Source organism: Tachyglossus aculeatus, chromosome 11, assembly GCF_015852505.1.
Source record: "Tachyglossus aculeatus isolate mTacAcu1 chromosome 11, mTacAcu1.pri, whole genome shotgun sequence".
NCBI classification, from domain to species: domain Eukaryota; kingdom Metazoa; phylum Chordata; class Mammalia; order Monotremata; family Tachyglossidae; genus Tachyglossus; species Tachyglossus aculeatus.
Window position 1 is genome coordinate 44,327,849 of NC_052076.1, and position 6,671 is coordinate 44,334,519.

Here is a 6,671-nt window from a genome sequence, read left to right on the forward strand (position 1 = left end):
TATGTACAAATAAAATAAATAAATAAATAGAGTAAAAAAATATGTACAAACATATATACATATATACAGGTGCTGTGGGGAAGGGAAGGAGGTAAGATGGGGGGGATGGAGAGGGGGACCAGGGGGATAGGAAGGAAGGGGCTCAGTCTGGGAAGGCCTCCTGGAGGAGGTGAGCTCTCAGCAGGGCCTTGAAGGGAGGAAGAGAGCTAGCTTGGCAGAGGGGCAGAGGGAGGGCATTCCAGGTCCGGGGGATGACGTGGGCCGGGGGTCGATGGAGGGACAGGCGAGAGCGAGGTACAGTGAGGAGATCAGCAGTGGAGGAGCGGAGGGTGCGGACTGGGCTGTAGAAGGAGAGAAGGGAGGTGAGGTAGGAGGGGGCAAGGTGATGGACAGCCTTGAAGCCCAGGATGAGGAGTTTCTGCCTGATGCGCAGATTGATTGGTAGCCATTGGAGATTTTTGAGGAGGGGAGTGATATGCCCAGAGCGTTTCTGGACAAAGATAATCCGGGCAGCAGCATGAAGTATGGAAGATAAACATTAATATAAGTAAACAAATTATGGATATGTACAAAAGTGCTGTGGGGCTGAAGGGGTGTATAAAATGAGGAAATCCAAGTTCACCTTATTACTTATACACTAATTTATGTACATTTCCCTTTTTTCTTCTACCTTTAATTCATTTTAGTGTCTATTTCCCTCCCTAGATTTTCAGCTACTCGAGGGCAGAGATCTTATGTATTAACTCAGTTGTACTGTTTCAAGCACTTAGTACAGCACTCAGTAAATACTACTGACTGATATAGCACAAGTGGCAGAACCAATGGGGGAGCTGTTTCAACAGAGCCCAGAGTCCTAAAGGTGGAGGAAAGGCATAGATGAGGGGATATTTAGGCCAGGTCTACACTGTCAAAATAAGCAGAAAGATTAATTTGGTTTTTATATCAGACAGTCTGGCTTTCAGTGACATGAAGACATCCAGTGCTGAAGCATACTAGACAAGGGACAGCCTCATTTTCAGCTGGACTCTCCCATCTGGTGCTTGAGCACTGGACACATTAATGTCAGTATTTTTATTTTAAACACCCTTCCTCCCTCCATCTTGATGCTTGTCACCCAGTTCCATACCTCAGTAGCAGCACTATTTACCACCAAGTAGTAGGCTTATGAGAACCTCAACTGGGAATGCAGTACTCTTGGGTGATGGTGGAAGGAAGAGAAGAAAGAAGAGAGCTTCAATTCATTCAAGTGTACTTATTGAGCACTTACTGTGTGCAGACCACTGCACTAAGGGCTTGGGAGAGTATGATGTACAATAAACAAACACATTCCCTGCCCACAACAAGCTTCTGCTGAATGTCATGAAAGATCACAAAACCATGTAATAAGCACCTGTGGCTTCCATGTCCGCCAAAAGTATCTAGAAGTCTTGTCAGTGGCCATCTACTCACAGGCCATTTGTATAATCCCTCCTGATAGTACCTACCTTTCTCCCACATCCACCTTTCCCTAAGTGATTTAGGTGAGCTGTTAGCACAGTTCTGGATTCAAAAGATAATTGAGAAAACCTCACCTCACATTGACTGTGTCAACACACTCTGAAAGTGAAAAGATTCCTGAAGGTTCAGAAAAGGGGTGTCTGGGTGAGTAAAACTCTCTAATAGCATATTTTCTATCACACCAGAAATCGGCTTAGGGATTCCTTTCTCCGAAGTCTTATCAGAAGTAAGGGAGTTGGGTGCATTAAGAGAAAGTTTCACATTCATTTAAGATAGTGAATTTTCTAGATGAGTTGCCTTTTTTAAAAATGACTTACTACTATGAATTTAAGTCGAATTTTATCTGACTGGCATAGAATGCTTCTCTCTGCTCAAGTTATTTGTTGCCATTTTATGTCAAAAATGAAATACAACCATATTCTTTAAAGGATTCAAAAGAACACTTCCATGCAGAACTAATCTAGGGAAACAAAGCAGTTTTTAAAAAGTGGATGTGGTATGTTTGTCCCTTTTCATCAAAATTAAAATATGATTATCTGTAAACCATTTTAAATTATTTTGTCCTCTAAAAGTGAGGGTATAAGGTGGGGAAAAATCAGAGAATATATAGAAAGTATAGAAATTAGCTTTAAAATAAATTTCAAGATAAATGAGGTTCCATAACAATTCAAATGTTACAATTATTATCAACTAAATTAAATTTTCTTTTGCCAACTTTCTTGGAAAAAAAAACTAAAAGCCTTAGCTAAGATTCCCCAATTACAGATTTTCTTAGTTAGGGACATTTTCCATGTTTAGGGTCTTCAAGGATTTCACAAGCCCAGGATCTGAAACAATTAGTCAAAGTATGAAAGAAATTTGGCTTTAGAAAACAATAAAGAGTAAATATGTTAAATTAGTGTCCATAACTAGTAGTGTATTTCTTCAAGCGTCTAATGCTTTCTATCAAAAAACATCATCGCTACTTTTCTGGTGAAATGGGAATGATTGGGGAAAGTGTTTGGGGATGAAAAGTTTTTTTTAAGCCTAAATGCACGACTGATGCATATCATAATCACTTGAATTAATTAAATCTGTCGGAACCCAGTTGTTCATGCAATAGCATTGAAGGAGGCCCTGAAACAATTTATGTGAGAAAGCTTAATAAGACCACCTGATACAATCAGGAAAGCTAGGTAACTTCTCCAATATGTTCAATTTCACAATTCCAAATCAGGTCACAATAAAAGGGGACTTTCAGACATTTATCCTTCCTGCTGCCACCATAGAAATTCCAGAATTAGTGTCATAAAAGAAGGCAGTGTTGTAAATCCAGCAAGCATCAGGTCTGTTCATTCTATTACATGCTCCTGAAGGCTTAGTAGAGAGCGCTAAACACATTAGGCACTCAATAAATGCCATGGACTGATTGATACATTCCAGAATGCTGCAAGCATCATGCGTCTTACCTGGAAGAATCTAAAGTCAAGGAGTTGAATGAACTGGAGAAGAGTTGTTCTGCAAGCACATATTAAAAAGAATGAATTCCTAATAAATAAACACTTCTCATTTCCTAAGATGCACACGCACATTTAGGACTATGAAGAGCATGATCTCTCTCTCTAGCTCTCTCTTCTCTCTTTCTTCCCACCACCCCCGCACCTCCCCAAAGAATGAAAGAAAGTCCTTGGATAACCCACAAACTAAATTCCCACTGAAAGGAATTTAAAATTCTTGGAAGTAGCGTCTCCTTAGAACAAACCATATTATTTCAAAAGTAATTTTCTCTTTTGGCTAAAACAAAAACAGTCTGTGAGCTCATTCAGATGAGGAGAGGGAACAAACTCTCTTGTTGCACATTTGCATACCCCAAACATGACTATCTGAAAACAGAAAAGTGAAAAGTTTACAAACACAATATACAGCACTTGATAGATCATGCTATCATCCAGATTCTGCATTGTCCTGGGCAGTGTGTTGGATTCAATGTGTTTGGTTGGTAGACATTAGCCATTTGTGTTATTTCTTTGACAATCCATTACTCTTTTTGATTTGAGTAACAATTTTCCCAGCTTCTCAGAGGTTTCCCTCTATCCCCTTCTCAGCAGTCTGAAATGTTTTACATTAACCTGAGGAAATGATTACAATCAAACTGCAAACTTAAATTACTGCAAAATTAATCTCTGAAAATATAGTAGGAAGACAGCTATCTGAAGAATAAAGGATCTTTTGAAAATATAATTTAACATTAATAACTGGTGCAATTTGAATGAAAATTGTGCTCTTTTATATTCACAATAGTTGATGTTAAAACCTTTGTTTTACATAGTCATTTTCTTTATGTCTGGACAAATATGAATGACCTTAAATTGAGTATGCCCTGAAGGCTAGTTTAATTTCCTAGTTTGCAAACTGTTTAAGGATTTCACCCTGCTAGAAAAGCATAGAGGCCTCTCAGGGTCACACCTGGAGAGTTTCCAGTCCTCTACCAGTCTCGACTACAGGAGGAAGAGTCAAGCAGAGGCATATCCACTCCATTCTTAGCTTGGGCAGTGGCTAGCAAGTGGAAGGCAATCTGCTACAAGTCAAAACTCACCTGTGCTGGGCAGTAGCGGCATGGAAGAGAGTCCAGGGCAGAGACTCAAGTTGACTGCGCGGAAGGAGCCAATGGTAAACCACTTCCATAGTTTAACCAAGGAAAACTCTTCGGATACACTATCAGAACGATTGCAGGTGGAGGTAGGGCGTTCAGGGAGAGATGTATCCATGACGTCGCTATGGATTGAAGACGACTCGACAGCATAAGACAAGCAAGAAAAGCATACAATTTGTAAAACACCTCACAGAGAATGATTACCTATCCAACCTTGGCTTTTCTGACATTGTCCTCTCCTGGTTCTCCACCTGCCTCTCTGGTGGGCTGCTCCTCTGCCTCCCACCCCCTAACTGTGGGTTTCCCTTAAGGTTCAGCTTTGGGTCTCTTTGTATTCTTCATCTAAACCCACTCCCTTGGAGAACTCATTCACTCACATGGATTCAACTTCCATTCTGCAGTTGATTCCCAGTTCTATATTTCCAGCCCTGATCTCTCTCTTTCTCTGGAGTCTTGCATTTCCTCCTGCCTTCAAGACACTTCTACTTGGATGTCCTGCCATCACTTCAAACTTCACATGTCGAAAACAGAACTCAACTTCACACCCAAAACCTGTCCTTGCCTTGACTTTCTTACTACTGTAGACAGCACCACCAAGCTTCCTGTCTCACAAGCCTGTAACCTTGTCACTATCCTTGACTACTCTCTCATTCAACCCACATAATCAATCACTAAATCCTGTCAGTTCAGCCTCCACAGCATTTGCTAAAATCCCTCCTTTCCTCTCCATCCAAACTGCTACCATTTTCATCCAAACATTTATTTAATCTCACCTTGATTACTCTATCAGTTTCCTTGCTGACCTCCCTGCCTCCTGTCTCTCTCCACTCTAGTCCACACTTCACTTTGCTGCCCAGATCATTTTTCTACAAAAAACATCCAGTCCATGTTTCCCCACTCCTCAAGAACGTACAGTGGCTACCCAGCCACATCTGATTTAAAGCACTCAATCACTTTGACTCTCCTACCTCACCTTGTTATGCTCCTATTACAACCCAGCCCACACACTTGACTTTTCTAATGCCAACCTACTCACTGTACCTTGATCTTGTCAATCTTGCTGCTCACCCCTTACCCACATTCTCCCTCTGTCCTGCAGTGCCCTCCCTCTTCATATCCGACAATTACTCTCCCCACCTTCAAAGCCTCATTGAAGGAATATCTCCTCCAAGAGGCCTTCCCTGACTAAGCCCCCTTTTCCTTTTCTTCCACTCCCTTCTACGTCACCCTGGCTTGCTCCTTTTATTCATCCCCCACCCCAGCCCCACAGCACTCATGCACCTAGCCACAATTTATTTATATTAATGTCTGTCTTCCCCTCTAGACTGTAAACTCATTGTTGGCAGGGAATATGCCTGCTGTAATCTCCCAAGCACTTAGTACAGTGCTCTGCACACAGTAAGTGCTCGATAATACATTTGATCGATCAATCACAAAAAAGTTTGATATTAACCATACAGTAAAGTGTATGCTTCATTTATTTCATGGTTTATCCTGCTCACTTCACTTTAGACCCCAGCATAAGTGAATTTTAGAAGGATACTTATTAATTTTAGGTAGGGGTTAGTGCTCCTGGTTACCATGCCACTGGTGAACGACTGTTCTTCAGAAGCAAAATCAAGGATGTCATTTAGCACGTAATGAAACATTTTTCTTTGACCCACTTGGATCCTAATTTATGTATTTATAATTTTTTTCATCTGAAATTAAACTTTCAAGGGAAAATAATGCTTTATCAACCTATGTTGATCATTGCTGAACAGATCCGTGTTTGATTTCCTATGTGTGTTCAAAATGCCTTTAGACTTATTTCTACCACGTAGGTTTAGATGCATCTTCCCTTCATTAAGGTATTTCCTCTTTTCTTCCCACCTAATTGGCATTACAACTCCTGGAAATATATCAGGATCTTTTTGTTGGAGGTGGGGGAGGAGGGGAGCAGTCCAAATAAAATGTTAATATTGCAGGGACATAAAAACAAAAAATGTTGATGTGGGTAAAGCCTATTTTTTAAATTATTGTATTCCATAACATTTTTGCCATTTTATATTAAATTTAAAATTGTTGCTCATGTTTTATACATGTGCAACGTCCTAAATCAGTGAAAAATGTTCTAATTCCATTACCTTCCTTTTTTGCTAAAGTTCTACTCATCACTGAATGTGATGTAATGAAAATGTTAACCTGAGAAATTCTCAATTGTAATCAAGATTTAGGGAACCAACAAAATAAATTGGTTCTCTCTCTTTAGCAGGTGCTGATACAGTTTGCCATGGTGTAGTACTTAATCCTGGCATTAAGCATAATCATAACAACCATAAATTTGTAAAAAAAACTGAAAAACCTTAAAGATAGTCAGAAAGTCACACCCAATTAGCCCTATTCAACTCATCTTTGACAGGCTGTGATGGGCTAAGGAAAGACTTGTCAGATTTGGATGCACTTGGATATACAACCCATATCTTATAAAGCATTTAGTAGTCGAGGGGGAGGTACTTATTACTTTCAAAATAACATTATTATCAAGAAAATATTAAAATCT

At 40.0% G+C, this 6,671-nt stretch overlaps 1 non-coding gene across 1 annotated transcript; it reads left to right on the forward strand.

Annotated features, from left to right (window-relative positions):
* Window positions 1-3,924: 3,924 nt before the first annotated feature.
* LOC119935356 lies at window positions 3,925-4,062 on the forward strand. The gene has a single exon (XR_005453240.1). It is a non-coding gene; the product is annotated as a small nucleolar RNA SNORA7 (small nucleolar RNA).
* The last annotated feature ends 2,609 nt before the right edge of the window (window positions 4,063-6,671 follow it).